Raw genomic sequence first — 11,856 nt, 5'->3', positions numbered from 1 at the left:
TTATTTTTTCCCTTTTTAAATCACTTCCGAAAGCGAAGACCGGCAGCAAATCCAAACAATCGGCAGTAAGTGCAATAAGACAAAAAGTACCTTCAAATATTTACTTTCTACAATTTTTTTATTTGCACGCAATGGAACACAACTAAAGATACCATTGATGTGTGAAGTCAGTGGTTTCAAATTAACACGAACAGGGAACAACCTCATTATAATACCCTGGACCCGGTCACTGTTCTCGTCGAACCCGTCGCCGGGCTCGACGAGCCAATTAGCCCATAGACACAGCCCACTGAGTTTCTCGCCGGATATACTCAGTGGGTCGCGTTTCCGATGATAGATTCTGCGAAGCAACTGCTCTTGCTAGGGTCAGTGTTAGCATCACTCCGGTTTGAGCCCCGTGAGCTCACCTACTAGTTAAGGTTACACTGAAATTGCCTCTCAAGGCTATCAGCTTAGGTAGGAGAAAAAAAAACCCCCTAGTAAAATAATTTGTGTGAAAAACTAAACACAAAAGCTAAGGAGTTTACTGGTGGTAGGACCTCTTGTGAGTCCGCACGGGTAGGTACCACCACCCTGCCTATTTCTGCCGTGAAGCAGTAATGCGTTTCGGTTTGAAGGGTGGGGCAGCCGTTGTAACTATAATTGAGACCTTAGAACTTATATCTCAAGGTGGGTGGCGCATTTACTTTGTAGATGTCTATGGGCTCCAGTAACCACTTAACACCAGGTGGGCTGTGAGCTAGTCCACTCATCAAAGCAACAAAAAAATAAATAGTTTTTAAGCATTAAAAAACAAAACGGCGATTAAAAGCGGATTGATTTTAATTAGGGCGTGTATGAAATATCTGCCGTTACGCAGGATGTCGGCTCGATCGAAATAAATTGCTTCATTTGAAACCAATCAGCGATAGATTCCGACCGGGTATCGCGTTCCTAATTTATGCAATATTCGATGAATTTACTTTTCCTCTATTATCGAATTATATTATCTACCGGTATTTGGTTATTTGGCGGTATTTTGGCCTAAAATTGCATGACCCCTCCGCTGCAACCATCAACCGGCATTTGATTGAGACAGTGCTTATCCATGCGTCTTTTTACTGGTGGTAGGACCTCTTGTAAATCCGCACGAGTGAGTACCACCGTCCGGCCTATTTCTGCCATGAAGCAGTAACGCGTTTCGGTTTGAAGGGCGGGGCAGCCGTTGTAACTATACTGAGACCTTAGAACTCATATCTCAAGGTGGATGGCGACATTTACGTAGTACATATCTATGAGCTCCGGCAACCACTTAACACCAGGTGGGCTGTGAGCTTGTCCACCCATCAATCTATGCAATAAATAAATAAAAGACAAGTACATCCAAGCCTAGATTACAAAATATCTCCCACAGAGGTCAGGTACAGTTTTCGCCAACACCAATCAGCCTAATTCTCTTTGAAATATTGGACGGCCGTTGTATAATAACTTCATTTCGTAGTTACAGATGAATCAACAAATAGAGAAGGTCATTGCTTTGTAGACCGACACTCTAAATGCTAATCGGAACTTGTATAAATGCAAACTTATCTTACAGTATTTTGCAGAGATTTTCGCAACTCCACATAATTAAAAGTTATTTTACGGCTTAATCTCTTAGCCCTTAGAACGCGAACCATCGATAGATCGACTCTCCATTAATGTGTATAAAGTGCGGAGCGTCGCAATACCGACTATTGTGAAGTTTGATTATAATCGGCATTAGCAGCGACTGGTACGGACGTGTCTTAGCGCGCGCGTGTATGACGTTTTTAATAAGATATTAACATTTATAAATAACCATTTAAAATAACTTTTCTGCGAGTTTACCAATGATTTCTGTTTTTTTTTTGAAGTGAAACTTCTTTAGGCGCATGAGGGTAAAAGTTTTACAGATGTAACGTCACGCAGGTATGCAACGGAAGTGTCGAAAAATTTTAATACAGCGCCATCTATGAGATTTTTTAATATTAACGTGCGTATGAAACCTCTTGTAGTGAATTTCAATTTAGGATTATACGTGACGTTAAAATATCGATTCACAGAGGGCGCTACCTCATACTGTAAAAGATGATTTACAATTATTTACTAACGACAAAAATTTACATAATACTTAGACATTTAGGATAATTGTATTTTAATTTTTGAAGGTTTCACTTCTAACACGTGTGAAATGCACACATGTTTCTTTTTTTTTACAGTTTAAGTATTTTGGTACTGTGTTCAAAAATCTTTTGGTGGTTACCGCCAATAAGCACAACATTAAAGTTTAAGTATGTTGTAAACATACTTAAACTTTTATGTTTGGGGGTTGGTGCTACCCGCTTCCGTAGGTTTAACCCGCGATTCCCTACAAGTGACCCCTGGGTGGTGCTAAACGGGAGCCGAAAACATAACCGGTGGTAGGACTTAGTCCGACTGGCTGGCGACCACCCTCCAACTAGAGTCCGCCGCCAAATAGCCTAGCTGTGTTCCGGCGTGTGGGTTGGAGAGCCAGTTCTATCCCTTCCCTTTCCCCTTCCTTGTTGTGGGTGAGTCTTGGTGACGCCTGGAACTTGCGGAGCAGACGTGCGTGCGAACTCACGGGGCGTGATTGTTTGACGGGGGTATAGGGAGACCCAGTGAAACGGTACCCGCTGCCGCCCGCCGGTCAGTAGGGGACCTGAACCCGGGTGTCTCTACTAAACTCCGCCCCGGGAAGCTGTCCCGCCAACCGGTGTAAAATTCTGTCGTGCGGTCGTCGTGCCGGAGTCGGAGACCGGAGTGGATCCCGGCGATCGCACGCAGAGTGGACTGGGGGCCCTTCCATGCCCTGCGTCAGTCTCTCACGCAACCCGTGGTCGAGCACGTACTATGTTCCGCGCTTCATTCAGGTGTTGCCTCGATCTCACCTCTAACATCCTACCTCTCCTTATCCTACTCTCCGGAAATATAACAACTTAATTAATGAAGTCGAAAAAAAAGAAAAGGGTTTTACAGGCGGCTCCCCATTCCACATTTAATGTGGATTTCAGCAATGTCAGGGGCCTACATAGCAACCTTGACGCCGTACACCACCACCTTGAGACGGCGCAGCCTGCCCTGCTTTTTTTAACGGAGACGCAGATATCTGCTCCGGATGATACCTCATACCTTGAATACCCCGGCTACGTATTGGAGCACAACTTCCTGCGTAAAGCCGGGGTGTGCGTATTCGTCCGGGCTGATGTCTGTTGTCGCCGTCTTCGGGGCCTCGAACAACGGGACCTGTCCCTCTTGTGGCTGCGCGTAGATCACGGGAGCCGTAGCCGAATCTACGCGTGCCTGTACAGGTCCCACAGCAGTGATGCAGGTTCAGCTCTGTTTGAGCATGTGCAAGAGGGGACTAACCGCGTGCTTGAGCAGTACCCATCTGCGGAGGTGGTGGTTCTTGGAGACTTTAACGCTCCCCACCAAGAGTGGTTGGGGTCCAGAACCACTGACCTCCCGGGTCGGACTGCCTACGATTTCGCCTTGGCCTACGGCTTCTCCCAGCTGGTGACACAGCCCACCCGTGTCCCAGATATCGAGGGGCACGAGCCTTCTTTGTTGGACCTTCTGCTGACCACAGATCCGGCCGGATACAGTGTGGTGGTCGACGCTCCGCTTGGATCGTCTGATCACTGCCTTATTCGTGCTGCCGTACCACTCTCTCGTCCTGATCGTCGAACGACGACCGGGTATCGAAGAGTTTGGCGGTATATGTCAGCAGATTGGGATGGATTGCGTGAATTTTACGCATCCTACCCATGGGGGCGGTTCTGCTTTTCCTCTGCTGATCCTGACGTCTGTGCGGACCGTCTTAAAGACGTGGTGCTCCAGGGGATGGAATTGTTTATTCCCTCCTCTGAAGTGCCCGTTGGGGGTCGCAGCAGACCCTGGTATAATAATGCCAGCAGGGATGCTGCACACCTCAAGCAGTCCGCATACGTGGCATGGGATAATGCCAGGAGACGTCGGGATCCTAACATCTCAGGGGAAAGGCGGAAATATAACGCCGCTTCCAGGTCCTACAAGAAGGTTATTGCCAGGGCGAAATCGGAGCACGTTGCTAGAATTGGCGAGCGACTGAAGAGCTATCCCTCTGGGAGCCGTGCTTTTTGGTCGCTCGCCAAAGCTGCAGAAGGTAACTTTTGCAGGTCTAGTCTCCCACCACTACGCAAGTCCGATGACAGTCTGGCCCATAGTGCGAAAGAGAAGGCTTACCTTCTGGTCAAACTCTTCGCCTCGAACTCGACTGTGGACGACGGGGGTGCCACACCACCGAACATCCTCCGGTGTGATAGTTCCCTGCCGGAGATCTGCTTTACACAGTGTGCAGTCAGGCGGGAACTCCGACTCCTGGACGTCCATAAGTCGAGCGGGCCAGACGGCATCCCTGCAGTGGTTCTGAAAACGTGCGCCCCTGAGCTGACGCCTGCGCTAACGCGTTTGTATCGCCTCTCTTATTGCACTAACAGGGTTCCGTCTTCATGGAAGACTGCCCACGTCCACCCTATCCCCAAGAAGGGTGACCGGTCGGACCCATCGAGCTATAGGCCTATCGCGATAACTTCCTTGCTTTCCAAGGTGATGGAGCGAATAATTAATATACAACTCCTGAAGTATCTGGAGGATCGCCAGCTGATCAGTGACCGACAGTACGGTTTCCGTCACGGTCGCTCAGCTGGCGATCTTCTTGTATACCTTACTCACAGGTGGGCTGAAGCCTTGGAGAGCAAGGGCGAGGCTCTTGCTGTGAGCCTTGATGTCGCGAAGGCCTTCGACAGGGTCTGGCATAGGGCACTTCTATCGAAGTTACCATCTTACGGAATCCCCGAGGGTCTCTGCAAGTGGATCGCTAGCTTTTTGGATGGGCGGAGCATCACGGTCGTTGTAGACGGTGACTGTTCTGATACCATGACCATTAACGCTGGCGTTCCACAAGGTTCGGTGCTCTCCCCCACGCTTTTCATCCTGTATATCAATGACATGCTGTCTATTGATGGCATGCATTGCTATGTGGATGACAGCACGGGGGATGCGCGATACATCGGCCATCAGAGTCTCTCTCGGAGCGTGGTGCAAGAGAGACGATCAAAACTTGTGTCTGAAGTGGAGAACTCTCTGGGGCGAGTCTCCGAATGGGGTGAATTGAACTTGGTTCAATTCAACCCGATAAAGACACAAGTTTGCGCGTTCACTGCGAAGAAGGACCCCTTTGTCATGGCGCCGCAATTCCAAGGAGTATCCCTGCAACCTTCCGAGAGTATCGGGATACTTGGGGTCGACATTTCGAGCGATGTCCAGTTTCGGAGTCATTTGGAAGGCAAAGCCAAGTTGGCGTCCAAAATGCTGGGAGTCCTCAACAGAGCGAAGCGGTACTTCACGCCTGGACAAAGACTTTTGCTTTATAAAGCACAAGTCCGGCCTCGCATGGAGTACTGCTCCCATCTCTGGGCTGGGGCTCCCAAATACCAGCTTCTTCCATTTGACTCCATACAGAGGAGGGCCGTTCGGATTGTCGATAATCCCATTCTCTCGGATCGTTTGGAGCCTCTGGGTCTGCGGAGGGACTTCGGTTCCCTCTGTATTTTGTACCGTATGTTCCATGGGGAGTGCTCTGAGGAATTGTTCGAGATGATACCAGCATCTCGTTTTTACCATCGCACCGCCCGCCACCGGAGTAGAGTTCATCCATACTACCTGGAGCCACTGCGATCATCCACAGTGCGTTTCCAGAGATCTTTTTTGCCACGTACCATCCGGCTATGGAATGAGCTCCCCTCCACGGTGTTTCCCGAGCGCTATGACATGTCCTTCTTCAAACGAGGCTTGTGGAGAGTATTAAGCGGTAGGCAGCGGCTTGGCTCTGCCCCTGGCATTGCTGAAGTCCATGGGCGACGGTAATCACTCACCATCAGGTGGGCCGTATCCCCGTCTGCCTACAAAGGCAATAAAAAAAAAAAAAAAAAAAAAAAATACATCGTTAGGACGATTTTATAAAGTTTTTAGATTTTATAAAGCTACCGCTATAATAACTGTTCACATTCCCGGTCTGAGTCAGAATGTTTGAGTTACCAAATTAAAATCTGCAAGTAAAGTCACTTGATCGCTACAGCTTATAAGGTTTTTGTTTTATAATTAGTACGTACTAAACAGACCGTTCTGAACAGAATCGCGCGGGCGTAAGATAAATGAACTCCATGCTCTTTATTAATTAGTTTTGTGTGTGGTCGCACTGTTGGCGGATATAGTTATAGGTGCAATGATTAACCTACGCCATGTTTAGCGATTATACCGTCTGATGGCTGTATCACCCCTCAAAATGAACACATTAGTGCTTCACGGCAAAAATAAGCAAGGTGGTCCTACCCGCGCGGACGAGGGTCACAACACCACAACTATAACTAATTATACCAATTTCACAGACATTTGGCATTCTAAAAGTCTAAATTAGGGCCAATGAGGACAACCTCCTGTACTAAAAGTGGGAGTTATGATTGATGAACCACAGGCCCTGACAGAAGTTGGTTTCTTAAACTGTACGAAGTTTATAGATTTCACTGCCACTCAAAACAATGCAAGCTTCGAGAATATTTTTATAAGTCCCAACTCTATTGTCACCGCGATAATTATAATTCAACGTAACCAGCAATGCACGTATTTCTATTTCTTTTCTATATATTTTTTAATTTTTTTTATTCCTTAGATGGTTGGACGAGCTCACCACAGCCCACCTGGTGTTAAGTATTTACTGGAGCCCATAGACATCTACAACGTAAATGGGCCCAGCCCCTTGAGATATAAATTCTAAGGTCTCAAGTGTGTAGAGCATGGACTGTAATTTGTGCTGGTCGCTTCAATAATTCGATATATTCAGAGAGAAGGTTATTTTTATTTTATTTTAATGTAGTTACAACACGTGCACGTACGACCTGAATTGTTGATTGACTTACAATGACTGTGCTGTCAAAATTATTATTCTGTATCAAAATTAAAAAAATAGTTATACAAACTTCATGTTTAGAATTGCTCTAAACATCAAGTATAGTAACAACGGCTGCTCAACCCTTCAAACCGAAACGCATTACTGCTTCACGGCAAAAATAGGCAGGGCGGTGGTACCTACCCGTGCGGACTCACATGAGGTCTTATCACTAGTAAAAAATGGTATTCTTATCTTCTACTATTTCTTTTCTATATTCTTATATATTCTTCTATTCTATATATTTATTTCGTTTACGTCAAGTAAAGATCGTTTGAATTTAACATAGGCACTTAAAACTTACTAAAACTCGTAACACGATCACACTGTACCCCAATTTCGCTCGTACGTTGATGCTTAAGTTATAGGCTGCGGTTATTATATTACGTTCGGTATTAAGAGGTATTAGTGGGCAGAGAAAACGTTGCGATAAGACTACGTGGAGAACATATAACATTAATGAACATGTCGGAGAAGCTACGATTATTAACACCATCGACAGACATCGTAGCGAACAGGGTGATCGAGCTAAGAGAAATATTGAGTACACCAATTACGTTTGTTGCCTTAGAACAATTTAGAAATCTTCTCTTGACGTTAGCAAACGAATGAGAGTTCTTAGGACGGAGGCACCGTTCTTCAAGAAGGCTGGTTGGTAAGTGTGCAATGGCGTCTACGCGCCTCCATCGCCTAGGCTTCGTCGTAGCACGAAGTTAGCCAAGTTCCGAGGATACCGCAATCGTGCTGTCATCTTTTGGGAGTCGTGCTGCGTTTCGTTTAACTACCAAACTAGTGACCATCTCTGACAAACATATATAAAATGGCGTCAAAAAGCGAACAATTAAGGTGGCGCCACCGTAGCAAGTGATGTGATTTCAAAGATAGCGCCAAATATTATTATGTTAAATATTTCAACTCACTTCACAACGTTTAAGAACAATTGTTTACTTATTTTGTCATACTAATGATATTTTGGTGAGTTTTTTAATTGTACTTTGCTTGTCTCCCATATAAGATAGTTCTTATTAGCTCTGTCTCTCATAAATACATGTGGAATGGCAGAACGGAACCTGTATGTTCTGTGTTCTATTTCCTAAAAAATCCATTCGCAATATCGTCATTTCAATCGCTGACTGTCATTTACATTTTTCATATATTAAAATAATTCTAATGTGCCAGTGTGAACCTAAGTAAAAAATATCGACCTCTCTATATACACTTAACTATTTATCTTTACTGACTGATTCGTCCAAGTTCTCTGAGCCTTAGCATCAATACACATTATTTGATTGTATAGAATCCGATAAGCGATAAACACGAAAAAATATATTTGAGTTGTTAATGCGTAACAAAATTTTGTTCAGCTTATTTTAATGAAACACATGCCGAAACAGTCATTCGCATTGTCTCACCTTGACACGCTTCGTTGTTTTGTACGTAACCCGCTCGTAATTGTCGTAGTCTGGTCACGAAGTGTATAAGTTTCACGAGACGTTTGTTCAGGACTTAGTCTGAGTTATTGAAATTGAATGCCCCTAGTACGGACGTTTTGATGACGTAGATTTAAAACAACTAGGGTTCCCCGATTAGTCGAAATTCGACCATAATTAAATTAAATTATATTATAATTTTGAACATTATTAAGATTCTATTGTCAAAGACCGTCAAAGATGTCAAAGCATTAGCTTACACTATAGATAACCTATAGAAAAATAATATTAAAGACAAACAATAGTAATCTAATATCAATTTGGCACAAACTTGACTACATAGTATAAAACAAAGTCGCTTTCTCTGTCCCTATATCCCTATGTATGCTTAAATCTTTAAAACTACGCAACGGATTTTGACGCGGTTTTTTTAATAGATAGAGTGATTAAAGAGGAAGGCTTATATGTATAATAACATCCATTAAATAGTGAAGAAATCAATAATAAATTTAAGTTTCCGAAGCGAAGCGAGGGCGGGTCGCTAGTTATATTATAATTTTGAACATTATTAAGGTTATATTGTCAAAGACTATGATTATTTCTTTGATCACAGATTTCGCCAAGGCTTACATAACACAGACTTTAACAATAAACAAAAGAGTTTATATGCGTGTATGTGTGTGTCAAATTCATGGTAGTATGTGTAATGTTTTTTTTGTTATTATATATGTTAATTTATTTTTATGCTTAGTAAATAAAAAATACTAACCTTCTGAACTCCTTCTCTATATTCTCTATAAGTGTGTGAAATTTCAAACTCCTTCGTCCGCGCAATTTTCATACAAACGGGTACAAAGTTTTTGCTTCTCGTATTAATAAATAGATTAAGCGAACAAACGAAAAGACTTTTTATTTATTTATTTGCTAACGTTGATCAAAACTATATATATTTTGGGTATGGATTGCAAAATGAACGCATTACTTTAATAATGCTAATAGTATTTTCTTCGGTTTTCGAGAATCATAGATGTGATTAAAACTACTTGAATTCTTGGCACCACTGTCTCGAGCGTGATGATAAGCAACAACAAATTTTTTTTTTTTTGTACTTAAAAAAATTATTCACGAAAGCGATTAAGCCACTTGGATGATTTACATTATCATTAACAAACACTATAACCAAATTATACACATGCAGTAGAAATGTTTTCAAAAAGTTTGATAAATTTTATTTTTGGTTGGGTCTATCGCACAGGTAAATACCACCACCTTACCTATTTTTACCAAGAAGCAGTAAAGCGTTTCGGTTTAAAGGGTGGGGCAGATGTGGTACTCTAAAAACTGAGACAAAGAACTCATGTCTCAAATTGTTTTTTTTTTTTTTTTTTATTGCTTAGATGTGTGGACGAGCTCACAGCCCACCTGGTGTTAAGTGGTTACTGGAGCCCATAAACATCTACAACGTAAATGCGCCACACACCTTGAGATATAGTTCTAAGGTCTCAGTATTGTCACAACGGCTGCCCCACCCTTCAAACCGAAACGCATTACTGCTTCACGGCAGAAATAGGCGGGGCGGTGGTACCTACCCGTGTGGACTCACAAGAGGTCCTACCACCAGTAATTACGCAAATTATAATTTTGCGGGTTTGATTTTTATTGCACGATGTTATTCCTTCACCGTGGAAGTCAATCGTGAACATTTGTTGAGTACGTATTTCATTAGAAAAATTGGTACCCGCCAGTGAGATTCGAACACCAGTGCATCGCTCGATACGAATGCACTGGACGTCTTATCCTTTAGGCCACGACGACTTGGCGGCATTTAGGTTGTTCATGTCTATGGGGTCCGGTAACCACTAAACATCAGGTAGACCATGAGCTCATTCACCCGTCTAAGCAAATAGAAAGGCAAAAGAAGGTAACTTACCTGATGCCTTCCGAAGTGGATACAACACTGATTTTCAGTCACTTCCCCTTTAGGTTGTGCTAACTTTGTGTTTTTTCATAATATCGCCATCACATGCGACACATCTTAAACTCTGCACCCTTTGATGAGGTTAAACGATTCTATTAGTAAGTCCACACACCTGATGATAAATGCATTTTCTGCATTAGCTCTTAAAGCAATACAGTTGAGTCTAAATTTCTATGCTCTGCTGATAACACTTAGGTCACTTATTTCAACATCACTATGGTTTAATTTTAATTGACGCGTGAATTAAATTTAATGTTTGTTATGAACATTTCGACCTTTTGGAAAGTTTGGCTTGTTATTGTGTTATTAATTTCAAATTTGACCGAATGTTTTTTTTTATTTATTTTTTATTGCTTAAATGTGTGGACGAGCTCACAGCCCACCTGGTGTTAAGTGGTTACTGGAGCCCATAGACATCCACAACGCAAATGCGCCACACACCTTGAGATATAGTTCTAAGGTCTCAGTATAGTTACAACGGCTGCCCCACCCTTCAAACCGAAACGCCGTCGTCGTCGTGGCCTAAAGGATAAGACGTCCGGTGCATTCGTATGTAGCAACGCAACGGTGTTCGAATCCCGCAGGCGGGTACATATTTTTCTAATGAAATACGTACTTAACAAACGTTCACGATTGACTTCCATGGGGAAGGAATAACATCGTGTTATAAAAATCAAACCCGCATAATTTGCGTAATTGCTGGTGGTAGGACCTCTTGTGAGTCCGCACGGGTAGGTACCACCATTCTGCCTATTTCTGCCGTGAAGCAGTAATGCGTTTCGGTTTGAAGGGTGGAGCAGCCGTTGTAACTATACTAAGACCTTAGAACTTATATCTCAAGGTGGGTGGCGCATTTACGTTGTAGATGTCTATGGGCTCCAGTACCCACTTAACATCAAGTGGGCTGTGAGCTCATTCACCCATCTAAGCCTAAAAAAAACTTATTGTGAAGCCCGCAATGTATATATCAGCGTCCATTTCTGCCCGAATTCCGATTTCAAGGATGTAACAGCCGTTTTACCAAACAGTTGAGATTTCGACTTAATGTTCTTTGACATTGCGTGTGTGTGTGTGTTTTCCCCTACCTAATCACCGGTAAAGAAGGTAGCCAAGGAAGGTAGGTAGGAAGAGGAGTAATTCCAGTTTCACCGATTTGGCAGGCGATATCACGGAGCTGATCTTGAGAGATCTTGCCCTAGCAAGAGCAGATCGCGTTGTAATGGATATTATTTCCGGTAAAAAAATTAACATCAGACCGTCAATGAGTTCGTTCAGTAAATTCATGTTTAAAAAAAAAACAAATAGGTATTTAATTTTGTAGAGTATTTATTATATTCTTATATTCAAATTCTTTATCTATACATTTTTATTTGTTTAAATAAAGTGACATAACAATAGTATCGTGAATAGTTTATTATCTAAAGATATTGTACACTAGCGACCCG

This window comes from Bombyx mori, chromosome 26, assembly GCF_030269925.1.
Source record: "Bombyx mori chromosome 26, ASM3026992v2".
Classification (NCBI taxonomy): domain Eukaryota; kingdom Metazoa; phylum Arthropoda; class Insecta; order Lepidoptera; family Bombycidae; genus Bombyx; species Bombyx mori.
Note: the sequence above shows the minus strand (reverse complement) of the source record.